General features: G+C 38.2%; 1 long non-coding RNA gene across 1 annotated transcript; it reads left to right on the top strand.

Annotated features, from left to right (window-relative positions):
* The first annotated feature begins 8,314 nt into the window (after nucleotides 1-8,314).
* LOC122879116 lies at nucleotides 8,315-9,947 on the top strand. Its single transcript, XR_006378636.1, has 3 exons — nucleotides 8,315-8,806; nucleotides 9,373-9,437; nucleotides 9,552-9,947. It is a non-coding gene; the product is annotated as an uncharacterized LOC122879116 (long non-coding RNA).
* The last annotated feature ends 396 nt before the right edge of the window (nucleotides 9,948-10,343 follow it).

Below are 10,343 nucleotides of genomic sequence, written 5' to 3'. Positions count from 1 at the left end.
GCACTGTCAAGTCTGCTGTGGGTGAGGGATCATCAGAGTTCAAGGAGTGTCATGGAGTGAACTCAACTGACTCTAAACTATAAGATTATTACATTAATTCAAATTCAACACAATCTTTTTATTTTCAGTAATTCAGTTTGTGTGAAGTCTGACAGCCCATTGTGTATGTTGGCTTTCTTGAGAGTTTACAGTCCCCGTGACATTTTCAGTCTATTAATAACGAGGCGTGCCTGCACTATAAAGGTCAATAACCACTTCTCTTGGCAGCTTTTAGGCACACTGACATGTTTTTAAATATTTTGTTCACATGGTGCTGTGGAAGTCTGGCTGAAGATGATGTCTTACTGAATACAGGCAAGAACAATTCCCCATAGTGTACTGTATGTTTTTAGACACTCACAATAAGTGACACTATAAAAGATGCTAGAAACAGGATATGGGTTTAGTCAGTTGATAGTAGAGAACACCTGTCTGACTGTCTGCTGGCGCCAAAACACAAGCAGAAATCTGTTTTCATTGCATAAAAAATGTTCTGGGTAGAGCTGAGTCTGAGTAGTTTTGCTTTTAAAGCAGAGCTCCGCCTCAGACAGAGAGGAAATGGAAAGGCTTTCTGAAAAGGAAATGAGGCCCCTCTGTACGTAGGAGAGGAAGGTTCCAGTGGGGGGAAAGAATGCTATTCAAATCAAATCAAAAGCCTTCTTGGTACATAATGTACAGTACATAATCACACTTGGGCCCACACGCCCTCCTCTCTCTTTCTCTCTGTACCGATGAGCAAAGAAATAATTATTCCTGTTCAGCACCTTATTGCTTAACCTTTTGCCCTGGCAGCAGCTGCTGCACGTTGTTGCAGTGACTCCACAAGAGATCACTAACATCCAGGTGTTAAAGCTGACCATGCAGACATTTGTGCTTCACACAGTTGATGGGTGGACAATATTTTCTAGGGTGTTTGAGAGACTGACATCAGAGGATTGAAGTTAATGACCTATTAACTTAATTTCATCCGAGTGTTCCTTGAACCATTCCTGGATGATACTTGCATTATAAAAGGATGCGTCATTGCTTTGGGGACACATATTGGTCATGGATGGACAGTCTGCAGTCTAATTAAATACAATTATTTTGGTAAATATGCTTATTTGCTTTCTTACTGAGCGTTAGATGAGAAGATACCACTCTCATGTCTGTACGCTAAATATGAAGCTACAGCCAGCAGCTGGCTAACTTAGCACAAAGACTGGAGAGAGTTAGCCAGGCTCTGTCCAAAAGAAAAAAAAACAAACAACAAATAGCACCTCTAAATCTAACTAATTAACACATTGTATCTTGTTTTTTTAAACCTATCACAATGCCAGCCAACTCCTAGTCTAACTCCTGACATTTTAGAGCCACTCCCTCCTGCCCCCGCCATAACTTATTTTCCCGCCATTCCCCATCACCATCACTTCCTAGAGACTCCACTGGTATGGAAGCAAATTAGGGTCATTAATATTTTGAGCTTGTGAAAAAATGTTCACAAATAATTTCACAGCCTGCAGTTGTATTTTAATCACGCATACACAAAATATTTCTACATTTGCAAATTATATCTGTGTGCACAAACCTTTTTCACACATGTACAAAATATTTCTACAGCTGCAAAACTTTTTACAAATTCACACATTCAGGTACGTGTATGCAAAAGTTTTTCACACACACAAAAGGTGATACAGAACTGCAGGTTATGAAATTATTTGTGAACATCATTTCACAAGCTCAAAATATTAATGACTTTAATTTGCTTTCATACACTGGTTGCTGGACAACTGATCCGACCAAGAAATAGTCTAGCACATGACCCCTGTTAAACAGCAATTTGTCGTTTTATTGTTCTTTTGTTGTTTCCCTTGTTTCCACTCTTGTGTTAAACTGAGTTAACCAGCTACTTGTGGTGGCTTCATATTTAGCGTACAGACATGAGAGTGGTGTTAATCTTCTCATCTATCTGGGCAAGAAAGCATATAAGGTATCTCCCAAAATGTCTAACTTTTCCTTTAACGTTTGCTCTGACAATAAGGCATCAGTCTACAGGTATGAATGGAGCCAGTGGCCCCCAGTCCATTATTCCTCCACCTACAACTGTCATAGTTGATGCAAGCAGGGTTCATTGGACTGGACAAACCTTTTTAACTTTCCAGTCATCCACAGTCCGGTGCTGGTTTCTCAGCCTGCTACAAACACCCTCATCTGTTCACCACGGGCAGGAGAGGTACTGTGTCATGTTTTTTTGCAAATGTTTGGATGCAGTATCTTGTGGTCTAGCAGCTCTTCACTTTTAGCATGCTTCTTCCACAACAACCTCTATCACACCTTTTTCAGTCTGTTAGATCATGCTTTAAGCTTATTCCTGATGTACAGTTTACATACACAGATAGAGTGGAAATGGCTAATAGAAAGTATCTGCATTTTTTTTTCTGGTACAGTGTGTATAAACTGTGGAAAACCACCTACAACTCCCTGACACAGTCCTAGAGTCACACGTGGCTGCTCCTGTCAAACCACAGGGTTTCTATGTAGATGCATGAATGTGTTTATAATGTCTAACTGATGGATTCAAATGGGGTTGTTTGGGGGTTTACCTTGAGTAAATGAGCCTACACTAAGCAAACAATGACAGTTTACAGTATTACTCCCATACATATAACTGAAACAGCTGCCTTGTTATATTCTGTACGTGAGTGGATGCATTCACATGTGTCTCTATGTGAATCAGTACATATGTTGGAGTCTTCCCGTAAACCCTATAGACTCAGTAAAAGCCAAAAATACATCTGCCTCACTGTGCAGAGGCCATCCTAATCACAAAACTGTGTGTGTATGAGAGAGAGAGAAAGACAGAGTGACATACATATACAGTACAGCATGGTACAGACAGATGAGGTGTGCATTCAGGCTTTGTTCAGGCAGCTTATAATACGTTTACTTCTTATTTCCATACATTTTATATCAAGTTGTTTTTCATTTAGCACTGTGTGATCCGTTGCACATTATGTGACCTATCGTGTTTGCTGATGTTTCGCTACACAGATTGAGAACCTGTCTTCACTTAATGTATTCTCTCTGGCCCCGTTTGTTGCAAGCTTACTTTATCATCCACTCTATTGCCATGGTGAAAATAATATTTGGTAGAATAAAAAAAAATACAGCAGTTATTGATTTACCACAAGTAACTGAAAAATCCAGGCTCTCAATATTACATTCCTCTTTAAACAACTGGGGATTTGTAGCGTTACAGCACAAGGAAGACGCTCCACTGAACAAATGAAAAACATGTTTTTGAGGTATGTTTGCTGCAGGTAAAAATATAAATCATAAGCTAAAACAAAGCAAAAAAAGAAACAGTTAAGGACAGAATACGTAATAAGCACTATCACTCACACAAAATGATTTTACTGTACAGGCACTTCTTGAGCAAGTCATAAAATGTGTAAGAAACGTGCAGTCAACGGATGGCTCTGAATATGAGACTATTCAGAGTGAAACACCCGAGTCACACTATGTCTGCCCTCTTAGAATTTGACAAATATGACTGTACACTTTCAATGTGACACCACACATAAGAGCTAACAGACATCTACAAAGTCTTGAAAACACTCAAACGTTACACTGGAAAATTAGTTTCAGTCATTATTCAACTAATGAAATGGTCCCCCAGTGGACTGCTTAAACATTGTCAAACTGAAATTCATTCAATAGTGCAGGCCTTTTAGGGTTATATATGCAAATGTGTATATTTTCTAGTTTAAATTTTTTTTTGCTGGTTTTTGCAGGTTGCACATCTGGATTATTGTTAAAAAATCAACAAATTTGTCATTTTTGTGTTGCCATGATACCTGCTTCGGATTCTTTGTCAAGGAAGCAATGGCCGATCAATAAATGACGTGTATGGTGCCTTGTATCAGCCAGCAAGCTTCACTCAGAGTCAGTAACTTTACACTTTTATATTCTAAGTTACTTTAATATATTTAAAATGAGCAGATATTAAGTTTGTCTTTACAAGTATTTCAATGTAAATTTAATTAAAATGTGGCCACAATATGAAATTACAGAAATAAAGTCAACTGTTGTACCTTGTATTTCTTAATGGGTGCCTTTCTAGTTGACACTAACTCAACCTCCTCCTTAACATACCTGTTTATCAGAATCGGAATCAGAATCAGAAATACTTTATTGATCCCCGAAGGGAAACTCTTTGTTACAGCAGCTCGCCTTTACGTCAGTGCACACAGGAGAAAGTACTAGCAAAAAATATAATACAATACACTATAAAAACAGGTCAGAAAATAAATGAAGTACCAGGTGGGTATAAGTATAAAATAAAATAAAATAAGTGTGAAGTACCAAGTGGGTTTACCAGTTGATGATGATAAAACAGTATAATAATACAATGAAATAATATAAGTAATAAGTAGTGGTGCATGTACTGTCGAGTTAAGTGTAGCTTATTGAGATTATTAAGATATTGCACAGCAGTAATGGAGGTATGAGTAATATCAATATCAATAAATAGGAAAAACTAAAATAGGAAAACTAAATATTGCACAGAGGAATACACAGAATATTGCACAATTATTTCAAGTATGGCAGAGATGTAACGATCAATGTCCAGTTTAGTGACCTAGGGTCATACAGACTAACACTTAGAGGGAGGAGTTAAAGAGTTTCCTTGATGAGCTTTGAAGTACAGACAGATGCATTTCATTGTGCCCCAAAATGAGGGACTAGCAGTTGTACTTTAGCTACTTGCCACACACTGAGTCAGAGGGGACAGTATTGCATCTGTGTGTAAGCTATTTATTTACCAGGGTGAGATAAATGCTATCACTGCTACAAGGATATAATTAAGTTGAAATGGTTTAACTGATTCATCCTGATCACCTGCATACTCCTCATTCTCATACTACGGTGTTTCCAAACCTTTTCCCTGCAACATACAGTGGGATTTTTCAAAACCAATGCTATAAACTAAACTTTATTATTTTTGGTAGATTTCTATTGACACAATAGCCTATAAGACTATGTGGTTAAAAAAAAAACTTGATGAAACTTGCTAGACATCTTGGTAGACTCTCCAGACTAATTGTCATAAATTATGACGTGATTCAGGCATTGTCAGACATCTGTCTGACTTTTGGGCTCATAAAGCACTTCGACATGGACGGAATAAAACAATAAAGTTGTGAACTTCACCCCCTCGTGTTTCCATCACTTCAGAGGATATTACATTGACTTATATTCATTTCCTGGAGACTTACATTGCCACTACTTGCCTAACCTCAACCTCAATCTAAAACTAACCTTAAACCAAGTCTTTACCCTACAATTTAATGATTTACATTATAGGTACTTGCATTTTGTCCCCATAATGTAACTGACACACACACACACACACAGACAGAGCCAGTAGAGACACTGACGTCAGCCAGAATGTACTGCACACTCATAAGGTGTAATAAAACATACATACCCTCACAAGAACAGACACAGTACACACATAAAACCCTCTTAGATAAACACACATATATTCAGTCAGCCAGGAACATAACACATGTACACTATTATTTGGTCAAGAAATCATGCATGGACTCACATGAACTTACACACAGACACACTCAGACCAACATATAGTGTGAATCAGCTGACATAATAAAAACACACAACCATGTGTAACCACATGGCCACATAAGCACCCAGACTTATAAAGAAAGTGACTGTGTCAGCAGGGTCTTTGGCCCAAAGAGAAAACATGTTAAAAAGTCCTAATTTGTCTGTCTATGTTCAGTACCCAGGGCCTGTTACAGTTAGTCAAGCCAGGAAACAGGACCCGAACGCAGACTAGCAGGCAGAGCTGGTGCAGATATCTATTTATTCACAAAAAGGTATACACCGGAGAACATGAGGGAAGGAGAGTATTTCAAAATAAAACAGGAAATCACCTAGACACAAACCCAAAACCACGACAGGGCCAAGCACCACCGTTTAACCTTAATCACTACATTTTTATTGAATTATAATAATGCTTAATATAATAGTATCCAATTAAAGTCTTGACCTTTATGGGAATAAAAGGTGGGATAAATAATAACAAAAGAGGTAATTGTTATAAAAAAAACTATAAAAACACACAATATGTGCACACATATACACTTTCACCTCTATACTGTTGTTAACAAGCAAATCCACTCATGACCTAAATGTTGTAGACAAGTGACAGCCCCTCCAGTCCAGTGTGTACCCTTTGGAAGCTGCCCCTTCCTCTGACAGAAGACTTTTGTATCAACTGTTAGTTAATCTTTTTGTGGAGACACTGTTATATTTACTCTGTTTTGGTCTACAAATTGATCCCACTTCTCCAAAAAAAAAAAAAGCCCTTGTCATTATCTTAAATCTTACTACTTGGTGTTTGAGGTTCTCACATGTCATGATTGATGTCTCTTACCACAGTCTGGAGTGCTACGTGAGTGAAGTGCTACGTGCTTGTTAGTTCCCCTGCTGCAGCACTTCCAGTCCTACAGTATGTGATTCAGTTTTTGGCCAGACAAACAAATCATAAACCTCAAAGTGCCAACCTATTACAATATGACATGCAATACTTTACTTGTCCCCCCAGGAGCTAATTTTCTTGGACTCCAAAATGCAGTTTCACAACAAGAACATTTAAACACATAAAGATATAAAACAAATGCGACATCAATACGCAAAACATTACATGTAAGAAAAGATCAATACTGAGCTGACAAATTGACTTTGATTTCAAGTTATCTGGCTTCATATCAACATATCAAGTGTAACCCAATCCTCAACTTAATGGAACTACTGAATATTCACACCTGATAAATGCTGACCTTTGTAATTGCTATTAAACTTTTCTGCTTCGCCCCAGGTAAATTCCTTCCATAGTCTATGGTTACTCGGGTTCTGATTTGCCAGGATAAAAATCCTGTTTCCAAGATCAGTTTGCGTAAGAGTGCAGGCACACACCCTGTTTTATCATTGTTAGATCAACACACATACAATAACACACAAACACATACCCATAAACATATGAAAAACATATTAGAACAAAGTCAAATGCAGAGACGGATGTCTATCGTAATGGTATTGTTCCTTTCTCCCAATTAGCTCTATAGATGGAATGTGTGTGTTTATATGTCTTTGTGTGATTTTTACTCACAGTTTCCTCCTACACAACACAAACACACCCACACACAGCGTGACCCTGACCAGCAGCTAAAAATGAATAGAACCAAGAGGAAGTTAACCTTTAACAATGCTTCCAATGCAATAGTTCTGCAATTTGATTAAAAGACAGGGCTTTGCAGAAACAGTACACACATACATGAATTCACACTCATGCACTTTTGATGAACTGAGATTTTTATATATATATATATATATATATATATATATATATATATATATATATATATAAGCATAAATGACATGAGGAAGCTTGTACTTGACAAAATTTCCATAAGCAGTAGTTATTTCCTTAACACATCTCTTGACAAGCCAAAGTCTGCATGCTGTCTGTGGCGGCTGAGAAGCACGTGGCTGAACTTTTGTCACAGTGAAGAACATTTAATACACAGCAGTTTTGTATTATTGGCTTACACTCACTGCTACCGATGGCATACTGTCCTGGTTGTCATAAACATTCAAGGTTACCACAAATGGAAAAAAAAAAGAAATTGAATATGCAGTATGACAGCATACCATTGGCATGACTGCAGTTTGTGAATAATAGATCATCAAGGTTCATACAGTACTAAACAGTATTAGAGCTTACACCGTTGCATTGTCAATACTGATATTCATGCCAATAATACAGTAATAGCTACAGTGTATATTGCTTTTTTGTCAGAGTACAATGCAATTAGATAAGAAACAAAACTAACCCTGATAATATTAGAGGTGTTCAGTCAACAAGTCCTCGAAATTAAACGACAAAATACGGCATGTCAGCAGGACAACGTTTGTCTCTGCCTTCCAAAACCGTTGAAAATTAAATCTGTTGTATGATGTGACAAGGCTGTGGTTAAGGTTTGGTTAGGTTTAGGCACAAAAAAGCGAAATATCATTATTTGGGTTAAAATAAGTACATACTTAAGGTTAGAGGAGCTTCTTTGTGATGGTGACAATAATAAACATGTGGTCATGGTTAAGGAGCGATCGTGGTCATTCTTTAGAAAAAACAACATTGACTATCGGTTTGAAACATGTTTTGTTGACCAATCTGTCCACCCCGACCTCCTCCCTTTGCACACTTTGTCGCTCTAATAGCGTCAACTGGCTTCCTCCTTTGCTCAGGTAAAAATTACCATACCCACTAGAGGGCTTTGTCACTTGAACAAAAACATATATTGTTTTAGGGCACTTACTGAAACGACTAATGCAGTCACTGTTCAGTACATGTATGAACAAATATTTAACACCGAATCTTCAAAGGGAACTGACTATACTGGATCAGCATTGTCAGTGACTGAATCAGTAGCCTTTAGGAGTGGAGCTCCCCTCACTGGTGACTGAGAGCGCCGTCGTCAGCTCAGCTGTGATACACAGTATGTTACTTCCTCATTAAAAGCTTCTAAAAAGAACGTTAAAGCCGCAGAAACAATCGTAATGCGATGAGCTATTACCCTTGTAAACAGTGCTTGCATAGGCTGAGTTTTGTACTGAACTGAGCGTGCCAGCTGGGACTAGCAACAGACTGAATGTCCTACTGAAGTGAAGACAATCAGAATCAGCACTGAACGTTGTGGCGGTATGTATGGTGATGCGTTCACTTATTGTTGTACGTACTAAAGTTCATCTGAACAGTGAAGATGCGATCACTTAGTTTAGAAACCAGTGAACAAACTGCACGGTCAGTGCAGAAAAAATATGACTAAATATTACTAAAGCCCATTTGGAGATCAGATAACATCAGTAGCTGACAGTAATGATATCAAATAGATGGTTAGATTGCTGTGTAAGAGTCAGGTGTAAATTAGCCCATTCATTGTTTCCATCATGGAAAAACAGTTCTCCTGCCCAGTTTTATACAAGATCACACAGGATCATTATGACTTAACATTACTGTCCATTGTGGTACTCTAATCTGTAGTAATCCATGTAATAAAAGCTGTCCTGTCAGCTTTTCCATCTCTGTCTAGCCATGTGGGACTGAGTCAGGTGATGTCACCAGTGTTGTAGGAATCTTAGAGCAGTGAGTCACCATACATGCATGTACACAAACAACACACTGACTACTTTATTTCCTCCTGTGACACATTAAGGTGTTTTGATTTTGAGGCATGTCAGTGTGCTTTTTCTCTGCTCTTCTACCAGATGGCCTCACTGATAAACACCCGCAGTAGGGTGTGTATTCACGAAAGCCAAGCTGGCCCTGTCAGGTGAGAGTCAACTCTGGTGCACTGACTGTAGGACACATGTACGACGTGCAGGGCAACCCTCAGGGGTAAATCTACAAAGTTCAAAAGATCTTATCTTCTTCCCTTCTCTTTCAGATGGGGGTTGGAGCTGGCTTTGTCACTAAGAAACTAAAGGGCTCAGTAGATTTATTTCTGATCAATAAAACTGTTATCTAACATCAGTTTTATTTTATCTGAGCCAGAAGAGCCTGCAGCACACAGTATGTTTAAAGAGAGATGGGATAGATTTTGAACTACCTGAGCTATAGCTGCTGCTTTGCTACATGCCAGGCTGGACAGCCTTGGAAATGCCTTTTAAAAAGTAGCTAAACATGCTTACAAAAACAGGTTTGAGATGACTTACACTTGAATGTGGTAGGTGTATGGTTACATACATACAAGAGAATAAGTGTAGTCCAGTTGAAAGGTTTGGAGTTGAGTGTTTTGATCAAGAGATGTTTTCTATGTTTTGTATCCTTCTCAACAATATGTTAGATCTCCTCTAATCCTGGCTATAAATGTTTTTACTTACTTATTGATTGTGTTTTGTCATATTTTAAAAAGAGGAGGAATCTTGCACCTTTTCTCTTACAGTAATATAAAAAATATACTATGAGGTTGCATCTGCGTCAGCAAACTGACTCTAATGTCAGTTACACATTAATATCTATCTAAAGTTTGCTAACTTCAGCAATTACTGGTCATACCAGACCAAGTAGGCTTTAGCAGCAAAACCTCTGGATGGATTTGTCCCTTAACGAATGCAGAAATATGACACTGAGCGGTAAAGACAAACATAGTGCTATTTCATTAAACACATATACAGTAATCGGTACAATACGTGGGAAGCTCTACAGTCTCATGTGATGCAGACTCAAATCAAGAGGT

This window comes from Siniperca chuatsi, linkage group LG7, assembly GCF_020085105.1.
Source record: "Siniperca chuatsi isolate FFG_IHB_CAS linkage group LG7, ASM2008510v1, whole genome shotgun sequence".
In the NCBI taxonomy this organism is placed as follows: Eukaryota; Metazoa; Chordata; class Actinopteri; order Centrarchiformes; family Sinipercidae; genus Siniperca; species Siniperca chuatsi.
Note: the sequence above shows the minus strand (reverse complement) of the source record. Positions and strands in the feature narration are given on the sequence as shown.